Source organism: Acromyrmex echinatior, chromosome 7 (assembly GCF_024713525.1).
Source record: "Acromyrmex echinatior isolate Ae372 chromosome 7, ASM2471352v2, whole genome shotgun sequence".
NCBI classification, from domain to species: Eukaryota; Metazoa; Arthropoda; class Insecta; order Hymenoptera; family Formicidae; genus Acromyrmex; species Acromyrmex echinatior.
In genome coordinates, this window is record NC_141858.1 from 10008030 (window position 1) to 10024501 (window position 16472).

The following is a 16472-nucleotide window of genomic DNA, read 5'->3' on the forward strand; positions in this document are numbered from 1 at the left end:
TGCGTTACATAGATTTATCGAACGAAATTTCGCGAAGGAATCATCGATGGCGCTATTACCGCCCAAGAATATCTTCACTTGGCGAACGCGAGCTCAATTAACGTAATGCAAGATACCTGAACTACGCTCCACGATGGTGATAAACCGATAACGATATTTAATTATATCGGTGGCAACGCGTTTGCGCCTGTCGCTATCTCGTTGTGAAATTCAATCGGGCGAAACTACGATTAATTAACGTTTGCAGCAGGTCGCGATTTTCTCTCAATACGGACATGTCGGTTAACCCGACAGAATTGGTGGTATTTTTGCACATTGTTGAATAGCGACAAAATCGCAAGAAAATGCCGATATGCCACTGAAGTGTCATAATGTCCACCGGGAACGCTCATTGTTTTGTTAAAACGATGAAATAATTAGCAATTTGTATTATTCAGTTACCTTCTGTGCCTTTTACTGCATTCGAATGTTCATTTACGGTTTCATAAAACAGGAACATTGTCGTTTTGTCATTTCATTTATTATCAATTACATTCGAGGGAGGCGCTATTAGCGCTATTTATGTCATTCTATCTTTGTTTTATGTCTAATAAAGATAGAATAGTATAAATAACGTTAATAGCGACTTTCCAAATGCATTCCAAGTAGTATTTAGTAGAAATATATACAATTTTCTTAGATCCATTTAGTTATTATCTAGTATTACTATATTTTCATTAGTTGCAGCAATATTGTGTCTTAATAGAGTTTTATTCGTGGATGAAGCAATTTCTCTAATAAAAATATATGCAAGTTGTATAGACACGCCCAGTTATTGTCTAGTATTAATAAATTATTTTAAAATTTAGTTAGGCCACATTCGGGGAGAATGCTATTCGTTATTAGTGCTATTTGTGTCATTCTCGTTTGTCGTCTATTAGACGTGAGACAAAAATAGTATTACACAAATGGCACTAATAGTGCGCTCCTCGAATCATCTTTAAAGTACTGTGCAGTCTATACATTGTCCATTATTCACTTATCCTGCTTTTTTGTTTTCAATTACATCTTGATTAGGATCCTAAATACTTCTACTTTTCAGTTACTAGACAGAAATTTATAAACTGTCTGTTTAGTAACTGCTCAAAAAAAAATGCATGAAATTTTTACCACATTGAAAGAAAAGATTGACTGAATATGGCATAGTATTTTTAATTGCAGCAACCAATCTTTTCTTTCAATGCAGAGTATACAGGATGTCTAATAATTTTTCTGACTTTGTGGACATGTAGAGCAGATTAAATTGAGATGGGAAGTACCTCTACCATTTTGCAATTTTCGCAATAGTTAACAAGATATTAATTGCTAAAAATTGTCGAAAATTGATCTTCAATAATTTTTTACTCAAATACTATCAATTTTTCAGAAGAACTGCAAAAGACGAAAATTATTTATTTTCTTCTCATAGAACTTAACAAATTTTTTCAGAATTTTTTTCTAACATTTTAGTATTTTTCTTATTTTTAACAGGAGAAAATATTGTATTAAAAAATTCTGAAAAAATTCCAAAAAAATTCTTAGAGCTCTATGAGAAGAAAATAAACAATTTTTGTCTCTTGTAGTTTTTCTGTAAAGTTGATAGTATTTGAATAAAAAATTATTGAAAACTAATTTTTGGCAATTTTTAGCAATTATTATCTTGTTAAATATTGCGAAAATTGCAAAATAGTAGAGGATTTTCCGTCTCAGTTTAGTCCGCTCTACATGTTCACGAACTTTGTCAGAACAATTATCAGACATTCTATATATTAATACATATATATTTTTTTCAAACTGAAATAAGATATTATAATATGAGTGTTCATCTATGGAATTTTCATATCAAATGACCACGTGAAACATTGAGTAAAAAAATCGCACTATATCGGATAAAATTGTAGTAGGTGTTTTATTTTCTCTTTGAAACAAAATACAGGTTTATGTTTTGACGCAGTTTTGTGTTGAAAAGGAGTGAAGCTAATATTTTAACAATTACCTGCAACGTAAAAATTCGTTTCTATCATGATTTGCAAACAAAGTAATGTCGACGATATTCGAAATATCGTCGGCATCTCGCGATATATCCTACTATTGAATAAGTAATCTGCATACGACATTAGAAACAAGTATGTATTGGTATTGTCGGTATATATCGAACTGACACGATCGCATTACTCAGACGTCTTCTTCAGCTCGATTTGACAAGTCACGAACCGAGGCCATCGTTCTCTTTTATCGATTCGATTTTAATGTTCCTTTTATCTTCGCGTCGCGCTTAAACGTTCGTTCAACGATTGCGAAAGCAGGTACCCTCATGGCCAGCGCGCGTAGCCTCGTCCGATCAAGGCCTGACTATACTACTGACAAATTCACAATGGGCGATATTTATCGTGAAAAACTATGTGCGCTAAATCGACTTGCATTATAATTATAGGAGCGTACTTGACAGTGAGTTATTGCATAATTCATAAGGAATTGTTGTTTTGCAAAAGTTTTTATCAGTTAAGTTGACATTTTCATTATTGACATTCATAAAAGGATCATAGATCCTTCTTTATTCATATTAACTTATCGATTTGACTTTGTATGTATAACTTATTTTTTAATTTGCGTCATTTAAGATTTAATCATACCAACGAAATATATATTAATTGGGATATAATATGTAATAAAATTATATATTATAACAAATTGATGTTGACTTTGGTTAGTAATGAATGTATTAATATACGTATGTATAATTATTTTGCTTTTTATACTCAATTAACAATATTGTATAGATTTCCCCAATTAAAACTTAACTAGACTGTTACTTAACTTACCGTTACATTAAGTTGTTACTAATAGGAAACTAATAACATGTCGGAAGGATAATTATCAATTTAATAATCAGAGTTCCAACTATGTGTGTACTTACTTTGTACACTATTTTATAATTGAACCTTGATTGTTTATGGAAAGCTACATTGGAGTGAACATTACAATAGAATTATACTAGACAAAGTGTTATCGCGTCATCGATTTTAAAACAAAGATCTACAGTAATAAATTCCGATATATAGTTCAGTTACAATAATCTGTGTTTGCAATAATAGCGTGTTACAACAAATGCGATAATACGTTTAACGGTGATAGTTTATAATAGAATATAACAACGATATAACTACGAATGCCGGAGCTTGAATTATTGTAAAGTGGAAACTTCCAGTCCGCCTGTATTATTATCTTACAGAGTTTGCCTGTAATAACAAACCAGGATTCAATTAGGGGCGATGATTAAAATTGCATTTTCACATGAAGATTATCAATAATGCACGTGCAATGATCGAGGTGCGTAAAACAAGTATAGGATATATTGATATTACCGTCATGAATATCGTGTGTATGTGTGTGTGTATGGTGTGTGTACACGCACGTGCGTGGAAATTAAATAAATTTAATGCACGAGAGGAAAATATTATGAGAACAAATATCGGGGGGTTGAAGCGTTTGCCAAGAAGGCGGCAACGAAACAGGGCATTAAATCATGCGCGCGCAAATACCTGACAATGTAGAAGGCGAAAATGACCAAGATGGAGTTCCGCACTCAATCTCGAGCTCCATTCCGAATTGTGTGCTCTCATACTGCTCAGAATTCGGTTAGCGGTAATGTAATCTGCCCCACGAAGAGGAAGATACAACGAAACAGCGTGAGTGCGGACGTACCGCATTATCGATATGTTAGAAATAAATCCGAGCCAACCAACCTCCGGCGTGGCGCACCGCGAATGTTCCGATATTGCAATTAATATTAATTAATTACACACGCGCGGTTCGGACGTAATCGGGCGAAAGCACGGTGTGTATGATGATAAAGTCAAGTTTGCTCGCAAATATCCAATAAATATTCATCAAGGCTGGAGATTATTTTCTTTCAGTTCTTTAAGAGCCTTTAGTTCGAGCTGTGAAATTGGGAGGAATTAATAACCGTGCTGCAAGTAATAAAGTTAAAACAATAGCGTTCGTTGAAAAATAATTACGCTGTTTCACGTTGGAAAATTGCGTAAACAATGTAGCCGAATTCACAATGCAATTTTTGCGTTTCAAGGCACCGCGTAACTATGTCAGCATGTCGAATCGCAATTGGTCCAAGTGACCAGAGCCCGAGAGATCAGTTCCAAGCTCCAACTCGATATTCCGTCTCGAAGAAGTAACGTCTGATGACAGGATCGGGTGACACGATCCTGATACACGCGATAGAAGGAAGTTAGCGACACGGTAGCGAAGGACCACTTCCGACACGATCGTCGCCTCGATTCTCGACGTCGAAATTCCGTATCGCGTTCGAGAAGAAGTTTGGATTGCTAACGTAGTCTGATATTTCGTTTTGCGCGTACAGGCACATCCCTATATATAGGAAAATTTAATTTTCCCGATTTGACAGGAAATTGAATTTTTGTGGCGAGATCTAATGAAACCTAGGTTTTCGAAAAATAAGAGCATAACAATCAAATTCAACAAACAGTGAGCTTTTAATATGCGATAATTATTTAATTTTACAGCATACTGCGAAGTCGCGTTTTGCTCTCATATTTTTACGCATTTAAAATGAGTTAAACATCATAAATTTTTTAATAAGAAAAAGTTTCCAGTTTGGAGATTTTAATTGTCTATTAAATTAAACTGAACGTTTTATAATGCGCTAACGAAATATTCCGGCGAAAAATAGGAATTCAAATTTAAATGCAAATATCTAAAACTGCTATATGATTTATAATAGATATAATAAGATCAAATTAATGCAAAATCAAATTATAAGATATCAGGAATGTACTTGAGCCAAATAAGGTTCATCTAATTTATTTTATTTTTTAAATTCTATTTATTTGATATATTAAAATATTGAAATAAAGTGAGAATAAAATTTTTTTTCACTCATTTACAAAAATAAAACATATGTTTTATATAGAACATTTGTATATAAATAAAAAAAAACATTTTTTTCTTAAACTTTGAAATTAGACCACAGACTTATATGAATAGACTGTTGACTCGATGCGATAGAAAGAGATGAACCTGATTCCAAGCTGTCTTTGTTTCCCATATGCGTATGTATGCGCCCTGTCGGTGAATATCGCGTGAATTTATGTGAAAACACTATTTTAGTCATAACAGAAATTATTATAAATGTCAAATTCATGGTGGCCTTTCATTCTATTATATTCTGAAAAACAAAAATACAAAAAATGATAATTTGTAGTGTGATAAACTGCAAAAGTCGATATAAAATAGAAAGTAATATGAATATAGATCCTGTAAATAGATCCTGAATATAAGTCCTGTAAATTTTAATTTTGACTTACGCAGTGATTATCCATGTAATTTATACATGTGTGAGTGAGGGAACTGAAATATGACGCTGCCCAAACTGTCTTCAAACACGGAGGCGAAGTTAGCAGTCTACTTATAATAATAGAAATCTGTATATTAGATCTTATTATATCAATATAAAATCCGGATCAAAATAAAATAAAAGTAACAAAGAAACTAAACATTATTTAAATCCGTTTTAAAATTAACTGTTAATAATAAACAGGAAATCCTTTAGGATTTACTTTACTCTTAAACATCATTATCTTTAATTTATTTTATAATTATTCTTTTGATCTTTAGTAATTTGTAGCAGTTTGAATACAATTTTAACTTCTTAAAAGTTAGCAGTATTGAAAATTGTTATCCTTTGCGTAAGCACCTCACAAATAACAAATAAATAACAATATATATAATAATCATATAAATGGGCCTTATTTAATAAGAGTTCATTATTTCTAAGAAAATATATTTATTTAAAAAACTCGAATTATTTGTTATTTTTTCATAGCTAGGAGTTAAAAATAATATTATAATATATTATAGTAAGCTAGAATAGTATTTACTTGGTAAACTTTGCAGTAATTGTTATAAAAGTGGCTCATACATGCACTTCGTTATAAGATTTTTGTTGCATTAAACAAACGTGTTACTGTCGACTTTAATTCTCTGATTCCTTTATATCCACTTCCTACACATCTTTTTAAATATATTTTTTCCGCGTAAAGCGCGTTTTTAAATCATAAATTTAAAAGTGAGCCTTATTCAGTGCTGGGTCTTATTCGATTCAGATACCTTAATCTATCTTAAAATAATCTATCTGTTTTAAAAATTGCACATTACATCTCTTTACTCTCGAGACGAGCAAAGCAACTTCAGACACAATTGCTGTGTTGTAATAAACAGTCCAGTTATTGTAAGATAAATTGTTTCTTTGTAAGACTATCAGCGAGAAATCTGCTTTACTGCCGTCGTTCGTCACTGCGCGTTCATGGACTTTCGTGTATCTTCGCGAACATGATTAGCAAGCTCGATATACTAATTGATGATAAAACTCGCGCATTTTTATTTCGCTTCGACGTTCAATCTTGACACGTTTGCATATGTCATAGTTTCTATTATTAATTCATTCGATTATCATCAATTTAACGAGAAAATGTCTTACTATCTTATTTAATCTTGCGTAGATTTGAAAATTCAGAAAAGTCGGAAATAATAGAACAATTTTAATGCTCGAGTAATGAAATAAATTTATTCAGGATTCGTAGAATTATCTACAATTTTACGTATCGATTATTGAGCGATGGAATTAATCCCTTAATTATTTTCTTAATTGAATGCCACTTTCTACATTTTTCAATTTTTTTTAACACTTCCGAGTCAGTGCGTTTTTGTGATATAAGAAGTACGATATCGGATCATTAAATACTTTATAATGCAAGCACGGACTATCTACCGTTACTCTCGGGGTGAAACACAGTTTTCATTCTCGTCGTAAGTTCTGGAAGTAATGGAAACTTTAATGGAATTCAGCACCCTGCGCGCCTTTGCCTTCACGATAAAGTGACAAACGTACACTAACGTCACTGACTCTCGTCAGGATCGGCGGATTGCATAAAAATAATTGAAAATCATCGTTGCGTAACGAAAAATTCAAGCCCAGAAATTCAATATTCTTCTTGCAGTAATAACAAATTCTTGTCCGAAAAGACAAATCACTCTGTTCTGAATAATTTTGACATGAAGAATTATTCGATGTAATATTAACTATAAGATTATTCGATTTCGAGAAGTAAACGCTACGACAGATTGAAATTCCATTGAACAAAAAAATCAACTCTAAAACCATACACGCGTAATATATTTTCTATGTATTTTTTTATTGTATATATATATATATATTATTTTTTATATTTTTTCATGCGCGTTGCATTTCAAAAAAATTTTTATCTCCTTTTTTATGTACGTTATATCTGAAAAAATTTTTTCACATTTTATTTTCTGTAATTCCAACAATTTTCGATATGAAAAACATGAAAAGACGCTCACCTGGCATCATGCGCTGAACATTAATGCGTCTTCCATCATTATAGGATATTCTGTGCTTTTCTGATTCTTTTTTTCTCAGTCTTCAGATTCTTCTCGCAACATCTCACGATTATCGCGAATCGGCTCTTTACGAGACGCGTTGAGCTTTTTCAAGCACAGCAACTGATAGCAGGCTCCCTCGAATCCGCAAACGCGAAGCGGCGCGCAAAAATCGTCGTCTTTATCTCTCAAGTGTTGAAGCGTTGCGTGCCAAGTGTCTCGGACAGAAGGATTTTGAGTGCAACGTTGATGCACGCGTCGAGATAGTGGCATTTAAGAGCGTCGAATTATAAGTCGGGTTCTCGAAGCTCGTCGTTGACCGGATCGTCCTTAGTTGAAGATCATCCGGATCGCGATCCAGCGAGATGCAACAAATTCAGTGTGTGCGATATCAGAAAAGAAATTATTTCTTCGCGAAATGGTTTTCCTCCGACCAGGATTAAATGTTTTTTTTATCTTTCCGCTTATTACTGCTACATTTAGCGTTCTCCTTACTTATAAATCCCACGAAAGCAGTGAAGAAGCGGTGCCTCGCTCTTTTCTCCCGCGAGTATTGTTATTATAAATTTCTCAAAAGAAGCAGAAATACTTTTGGTCGATAATCTCGGGAACACCGAAGGGAACACCGTTTGCGAAGGAACGGTTCACATGTACGAACTTGAGGATAATACTATCTCGAGAAGTACTCTTGAAATTATCAACCGTTTTCAGGATCTTCCAGTTTCCATTTGTTTTTTCACGGAATTAAATAACGTCTAACACATAACTGGAAATTTTAATTTGAACGATACCAACCACATGAGACCGTTTCATATCTCTGCAGCATTTACCCTCTATTTTCCCCTTTTTATGTTCTTACGCGCTTTAATTTTATTTGAAATTTATGTTATTTGCAATATCGAGATATCATGTTTTGAAACTTTTATTCAATTTGCCAGCTGCTGAAGATCATTCACAGCGTTGCTTCTTATATATCCAGGATTCTACAATTTTACTCCCAGTTCTCTTCTATTATTTGATTATTTTTGTTCTATTTTTCTAGACTATATCGTACGCAATTTGAAACTCGCGTGCAATTCGATGCAGCTACTCGACTCCGTTCCGACATTCCCTTTGGCCCGATTTTGAATTTAATCGACGCGAGATCGATCTCGATTATCGGCGCTCGGTTCCCTTTCTCGCGAAGTGTTCTCGATGCTCGGCTCTTAATGCTCGCAACACGCGTTCCCTTAATGTCCCTAACACGTGTAGTCACGGATGTGTATGCCACGATTATCGTCCTAAGGGCGCGATGGCTGCCGATCTTCGAAACATTACATTACAGTCGACGTCTTTCTCAGATTCCTTTCCACTTTCCTCTTCAATCTTTCTCTTTGACCGAATGTTATGATTAATCGAGACTTCAAATGGTTACTTTCGTACGAATTTCCGATAGGAATCGAGCGATCATCTCCATTGATCTCGCAAGATCTTTCCTTCAAGAGGACTCTTCCGAGAGTCGATCACTCGTCGGTGTACTCTTATCTTCGTCTTCTTCTTCCTTCTCCCCCGTAGATTTCAGACTTCACTCTTATCACTTGATCATGGGATGCACTTCGATCCGAGAGGAACGAATCACACTTTGTTCGATCGATGATCGTTCACGTTACGCTTCTTCGAAGACTAGCATCAACAGAATGGGACTTGATCACTCGACTCTCAATCTTGGAACGATGGGGTAAGCGATTTCGCAAAGTGTTCGTGTCAAGGGTTCGTCGACCGGTTTGATCGACCGGTCTTCCGGTGCATAACGTGCACGATACGTCTCACACGGATGCCGCGCGCCAACTGAGGTTGACTGACGATGCCGCGCGCGCGGCTCCGTGTTTCACGCCGATTTCCGGCGTCACGTGACGCGGCTGCTCCGTCGACGTCGCGACGCGCCGCGCACAAGACAGTCCTCCGTCGCTCGCCGACCTCGAGGAGCCAGTCCTAACACATCGATCGATATATTTATTGTCGATGTTAAGTATTGACAGGCCTTCGACTGATGTCGGTAAACTGTTGAAGGCAGAATGAATCCACTGCTCTCGGGGGTGTGTCCGCTTAAAGTAAGTAGAAGCTTACTCCCCGATATCTTTTGCAATGGACTTGCGAGAGAGAAATAAAAAGATCTATATCCGTGCTTGCATCTAACGTCTTGATGAAAAGAAGAATAAGAAAATCTTTTTTTCCTTCATTTGTTTACGTTTAATTGTACGAATAATAAATAACTAAATTTATGTAGAAGTAGGTCAGAGACGGGATAATCACTAAGATTGAAGGCGAATTCTAAGGAAAGCTGGCTTTTATTTCATTTATAACTACCGCGTTATGCGTTTTTCAATAGCGCAATTTAAGCCCAAGTCTTATAAGAATCGAGTTTAGGAGTCGTGAATGGAAAAGAAATGTGATATTAAAAGAATTGTTGGAGCGCACCGGCAATGCGAGAGAGAAAAAAAACGGAGGAAAAATAAGAATTATTGTTCCGAGAAAATTATATGATTTCGTGAGTTTCAGAAGAAATATAATCACGTGAATTGGTTCAGTACTTTTAAATCTACACAAAAGAGATAAATCTATTTATATGCAGAATGGACAAAATGGTACAGTGAGAAGTAAATAATAACAAATTCCATGAATATCTAATAAAATTTAAAAATAATATATATGCATCGTTTGAAAATGTGTGTTAAATTTAACATTTCATGTGTTCCAAACGATTCACTCAAATTTATGTGTTAGATTAACGAAAATGAATATTTCAGAAGGTAACGTATTTAGAAAAATAAACATAAAAGAATAATACTGACGCGGTCTATAAACAAATCATGAAAATATTTTTTTTAGTAAAATTAATATTTATGACATATTAAATTAATACATTTTATTCATTGATCTTAGAATTTATATTTTGAGATACATTATTTTTATGTTATTTTTATTCATTTATTTTTTAAACTGTGTTACTTTGACACTAAGAAATGTTGAATATCAATTTAACACAAATTATTTAAATAACGTAATCACATTATGTGAAATTAACACTCGAATATATTAAAAATTTAACACAAAATTTTAACAAAGACTTAAATAGACGTTTTCAACATAAATATAAAACGTTTATTATTGTGTAATATAATTATATTTGGCATTGTATTCAGATCTAACGAGAAGTAATAGATGTAACACTGTGTAATACGATTACAATAGCTGGCGATAGGTGTATGCGATTCGTTAGGTATCGCCATTGTCTGTGACCAACGGAATTGGTCAACGGAATTGGTCAACAGAATTGGCTGATTGAGCTGACAGTTGGTGGATAATCGAAGTCCGGTTAGCAAATAACGGAAGCCTATCAATCGACCTCGATATAATATCCGATATATCCGTATTAAACGCCAGTGACAGACGACATCGCGCGAGACCACAAAGTGGATCACAAAGACGCCACAGATATAGCGAGTTGAACGGAGCAAAAGTCGAGACAGTTGACTACGGACTACGTTTTAATTAAAAAAGGGCAGCGAGTAAATACGGGTATAGCGGATAAATGTACAAGGTGTTTCGCTAACTCTTTGTTAGAAGATCCATTTTACCGACAATTTCAATATTGGGATTCGCCCTTTCTTTTAGCTTGATCCTGCTAAGAAATAAAAGTGGTACCTCTCGAGCTCTCTAAGCTAGAAGTGTGACTATAAATTCTTAAATGCAACGAGATGCAACGAGAATTGTTTTGCGCGTTGCTATTCCGGGCGATCGTGCTGCAGTTATAAAACCAAATATACGTAAATATATTTCTGTTCGAAAGAGAAAAAGAGAGAGATTTTAAGTTTTATTAAAATATATTAATGAGTATAATCTTTCAATATATTGCCTTTTAATAAATTTATTGTTTATTAAATCTTTCTTTTATAATAAAATCATAAATAGTAATTATGAATATTATTTATATTTAAAATTAAATAAATATAACAACTTTTAAAATTATAATAAAATTAATTTTATAATGTAACAAAATAAAATTTCTTTATATTAGGTGTTGGAATTAATTCGTAGCGTTTTACAAGTGATGGGAAGTACTTTCATTAATGTATTTTTTAATGCTCATGTGAAATAAATAACATTCTTTCATTAAAAACGCTACGAATTAATTCCAACACCTAATATAATTGTGATAATTATGATAATTAGGAACTCGAGAAAAGTTTTCTATTTTGAAAAAAATTTACTTGAAAAAACTATTTTGAAAAAAAATTTACTTGAAGGTAAAGTAAATAAAATTAAAGTTTCGAATTGTAGGGCAGGTTTTGTGCATACATAAATAAGAATTAGAAATAGAATTTATCATGCTTTATTTAAGCTTTTCATTATAACTCTTGGGGCTCCCCTTTGAAGTGAAAAAATATATCACGCTTACAATATCGACGTAAAACTGCTTGACGAAGAATTATTAATGTTACGTAGTTTACTTACGTCAATACGTAGGTCATTACAGGCAGAGTTTCTAAATCCGGAAATATGTGTGTAATAAACCGCATAATGGGATAATGGCTAGATTTATAACATTATAACAGTAATTATCACGAAGCAGACTTTTATCAACTTTCGCGTGAGTTTAACTAACTTTGCATTTTTTGTTCAAATTGTTTTTCTTGCTAGCTCCATATCGAGTGCGAAACAAAAAGAAAACGAAAGTGCTTTGGATAAACTTTCATTAATGAATGAATCCCCAAAAGTTGTGGGATTGAGATATGAATAACGATGCGTGAATTCCACGGAAAATTCAAGTTGATCGTGTGAGACGTGGATTTGTAATCGGAATTCCGGTGAATCGTTCAGATTTCGTAATGAGATCGACACCGTACAATGTAGAACTGATTAAGTCTGGTTTTCATCCCAAAGCGAATCCAGTAATCTCATCGATATGTAGAACGCATTCTGGTGTAATTGCCGTCGTGATGGACCAACCGTAATCCTTGTACGATATAGTATCTATTAATTACTTCCATCAACAATTTTATGCATGATCGCATTGATCCTCTCACGCAAAAATTAAATCCAATAATAAAATTAACGCGGCGTTAACTGGCAAATTTTAAAGAGCTTAGCTAATTTGTTACGCAATAAAAAAGCAAGACTTTTAATTATTTTAATTATTTAATTATTTATATATATATATATATAATATATATATGTGTGTGTGTGTGTATATATATATATAATATTACTCATATAATAAACATTTAGTTACTACAATATATAATTATAATTATTTTATTATATTTTATATATATATATATATAATAATAATAATAAATATAATATTTTATGTACTATTAGGAGAAACTGGGGCACCTTGACAGTTTTGATAATTTTGTCAGACTTTAAACAATTAATTATTATTTGTTTTTAGATTTTAAACTAAATAATTGAGTACAATGCAACATGCTCATATTTACTATAAAAAACCTATATAGAATGTACAGAACTATCAACAAATTGACTACAATGCAGCATATTCGTATTTATACAAAAAACTGTACAGAACCATTCCTGGCATAAAAATATAGAGAAAGGTTCTTTCTATCATATTAATCATAATTAATTATAATTAAAAATAATTTTGCCTTCTCCTAAATAAGATTTTTCTCTTTTCTTCTTATAATACTTGTTTAATTTAAATGAATCTTAGACAAAAATGCTTATGTTATAAAAGAGATATTTTGCCATAACTTCCATTGTTTCTTTCATCATAAATACATAAACGTAACGTAATGTCAACAAGCCCTAGTTTTCTCTATATGTATATTATCTCCTACTGTGTTTTCTCTATATATGTGTTATCTCCTACTGTGTTTTTATTTTTTAGATGGAGTTAAACATAAATAATATCTCGTATTCAAAAATACAAACAATGACTTATAATTAGACATAGAAATGGAAACTAAAGCATAAAAAAATTTTTATTTGATTCTTTCGAAAATGAATTTTTGAAAGTGGGATTTGAAAATTGTCCTCCACATAAATCAAAATAAACATAAATTATATTATAGAGTTATGTAACACACTCGCTCATTTACTAATTGCATATGAAATCGCTCATCTGATTTCTTTTGAAAATGTCTATACGGAAAGAATAATTTTGCTAAAGTATCTAAAAATTTAGCAATATAGATATAAATCTAAAAATAATTTCGTTGGACCATTAAAATAATTTTGTAAGAATCTTAAGCATGATGAGAAATATTGCAAAATATTTTGATATTCCAGCAATTTTAGCGTTTTACGTAATTATTTTGAGCAATATAATAAAAAACAAACGTAAATTGTATTACACACTTAAATCTATAGAGGCAATTTAATTTAATGTGAGTTGCCATTGCTCCTATTCAATCTTATCTCATTATTTTATAATTAGTATCATACTTGACAGTGTTACGATATAATATCAAATTTAATTATCGTTTTGGTAAAAAATAACAATATATTTAGTAGGAACAGTGGCGATTAACATTAGATTAAATTTGATTCTATGGATTTAACAGTGCAGAATTGTGTAACACACATTTACTTACTCACTGTATATGAAATGGCTTTAATTTCTTTTGAAGATTTCTTACACCTATTATTGTAATAATTACGTCACTAATAAAAACAGATTAACAAATCAATTTCGCAATATTTGAATGAATAAAAAATTTATCTAGATAACAAACAGATAATCAAAGAAGACTTAGATACTATATTATTATATGTTAGATACTATATTATTGATAATTTTGTAAAAATTTTCATTAGAGTCGCATTAGAGTCCAAAATCAGTTTGTGAAACATTCAAATTTCTCTCTCGCAATTTCTCTCGCGCAAAGACGCGAATCTAAAATCGCCAATGTTTCCTTGCAATTAACACCTCTCAGACGCGAATGTTGGTCGTAACCGAAAATCAGAAGTTGAGTGTTTGCACGCGATACGTGATTCGAACTCGGAACGTCTATTGCATGCAGATTCCTGGTCTTTCCGTTTCCGTGTTGGACGACTGAATACATAGCTCCCGCGATCACTTGACTTCGATCTCGCAATTCCCTAACGGACATTTCCTGACAAGTTTTCAGAACCTAGGGAAGCTAACTCAGCCAGTTAATCAAGTTCAGTTTTGCATTTGTATCGATGGTCCGCAAGTAGCCACGCGTATACAACGCCGCTTGTTACACCTCTCTGCGACAGACCTGGTACAGTCTTCTAAATGCAGAAAGCATGTAGCACGAAAATTAACGTCTGTTTAGTAATCTATATTATACTTTTATGTTTTATTTTTTATGTTATTGGCTATTAATATATTGGCTATATAATTATTTGGATGTAATTTTTTTCTTAAAATAAAAACTTTGCGTATCAATTTTTACTACCGTCATAATTTCAAATATTTTATTCAAGTTTATAGATACATGTAAATGATATATATTATTAAAAAAATCACGATTTGCATCTCAATATGTATTTAATATTTGTGATTGTAAAACTTTAATAAAGCAATAAAAGTTATATTTCGACAATCAGAAAGTAAATAATGTAAAAGTTAACTTAAAGTTGTAACTTATGGCAGAGCATTTTTTTATATGGCTGCAGTAACTAGTTTTTAGTTGTGTTGCCTATCCGCAATATTAGTATATGATTTTCATAGAGTAATGCAACTGAAAATTTGCTGCTACAGCCATATAAAAATGCTATGCCATATTTTCTATCTAAATTATATACTATCTAAATTATTGCAGCAACCAATCTTTTCTTTCAGTGTAATATAATTAATTTAAAATAAAACTTTGAAGTAAGTTTTTTTTAATACTTTTAAAATACTTTTTGCATACCAAATTTCTAGTTCTACAGTAAAGAGAACTATTTTATTATACTTTACATAAAATTTATTTTATTGTAAATTGTGTGTGATTTGTTATCTAAGATATTTAATAAGTATTCATAATTGTGAAGTTTTAATAACGAAAATTGAAAGATTTTGAGGCAAATAATACTGCTATATTAATAACTTAAAATAGAATAGATATATTTAATGTTTTGAAACTATAGCGCGACTATAAACGTATGGAACAGTACTAAAAAAAATTTCATTTTTTCATTTAAAAGACTAAAATTCAAAAAGTGTGTCTTACATTTATTAATGTTTCAATTTTTTAATTTTACTGTCAAAAATGCATTGAAATTTACTTATAATTATTAAGTATTGCGAGAGAGAGAGAGAGAGATGGAAATTATATTCTACCATATACAAGATGTGCAATTTTGAAGATAAACAGGTGAAACACTTGTGCTTTATTATTTCGGACTTTGTAAAATAAAAGCTTACGTAAAATAGCTCTGAATTCTTAAAAACTTCTCTATCATAATTAAGATTAGTAAAGTAACTATAGTCTTACTTATTGCAGATCTCAATTTTCTGTTACTGATACTGTACCTTGTTTCGTGGATAATAATGATTAATGCCTGCGCACGAGACATCCATTAGGATCTGATTAGGGAAATGATGTAACGTACTCTATTCCTGACAGTCCGCGTTACTCTCAATATTCCGCGGCGTATAACTCAGAATTTTTGGAATTAATTCCCGAGAACGCGCATAAAGCGTGACTTGCATCGCGCATATCTTGCGCTCATGCGCCAAATCAAGACCGTATACATCGCGAAAAGTACCATCGTTTCGAAATTGTCTCATTCTCGGATATTTTTCTCATATTCTTTATCATCTAGGAAAAAATCTGGTTGTCTCATAAATTTATTTTCTGAAATAAATGACATCACAGATATTTCAAAAAAATTTAGGTAAATTTCTTCGAATGTATTAATTTCTCATGTTACATAATTCTGTATAGAAACGTGCATGATAAAACGAAAATTTTCCTGAACTTCATATATTTAGACTATTTAGAGTAAATTTTTTGCGATCATTTAATGAGAGAGAATTCAAGATTTAAACTTTTGCATAT

The 16472-nt window shown here is 32.2% G+C and overlaps 2 protein-coding genes across 5 annotated transcripts in view; one reads left to right on the top strand and one right to left on the bottom strand.

Moving 5' to 3' along the window:
• Positions 1 to 16143, bottom strand: part of LOC105154476 (adenylate cyclase type 5) — a 141196-nt gene extending 125053 nt beyond the window's left edge. The window contains exon 1 of one of the 2 annotated variants that reach the window (XM_087407702.1): positions 15944 to 16143. The gene's annotated coding sequence lies outside the window, so the exon portion shown is untranslated. Of the gene's footprint in view, positions 1 to 7416; positions 9485 to 15943 lie in introns of those variants that run through there. The other variant, XM_087407701.1, reaches the window with a different exon arrangement.
• The window catches only part of LOC105154478 (hypothetical protein), a 211892-nt gene that overhangs the window by 180521 nt on the left and 14899 nt on the right, over positions 1 to 16472 (top strand). The gene's annotated exons all lie outside the window — the stretch shown is intronic.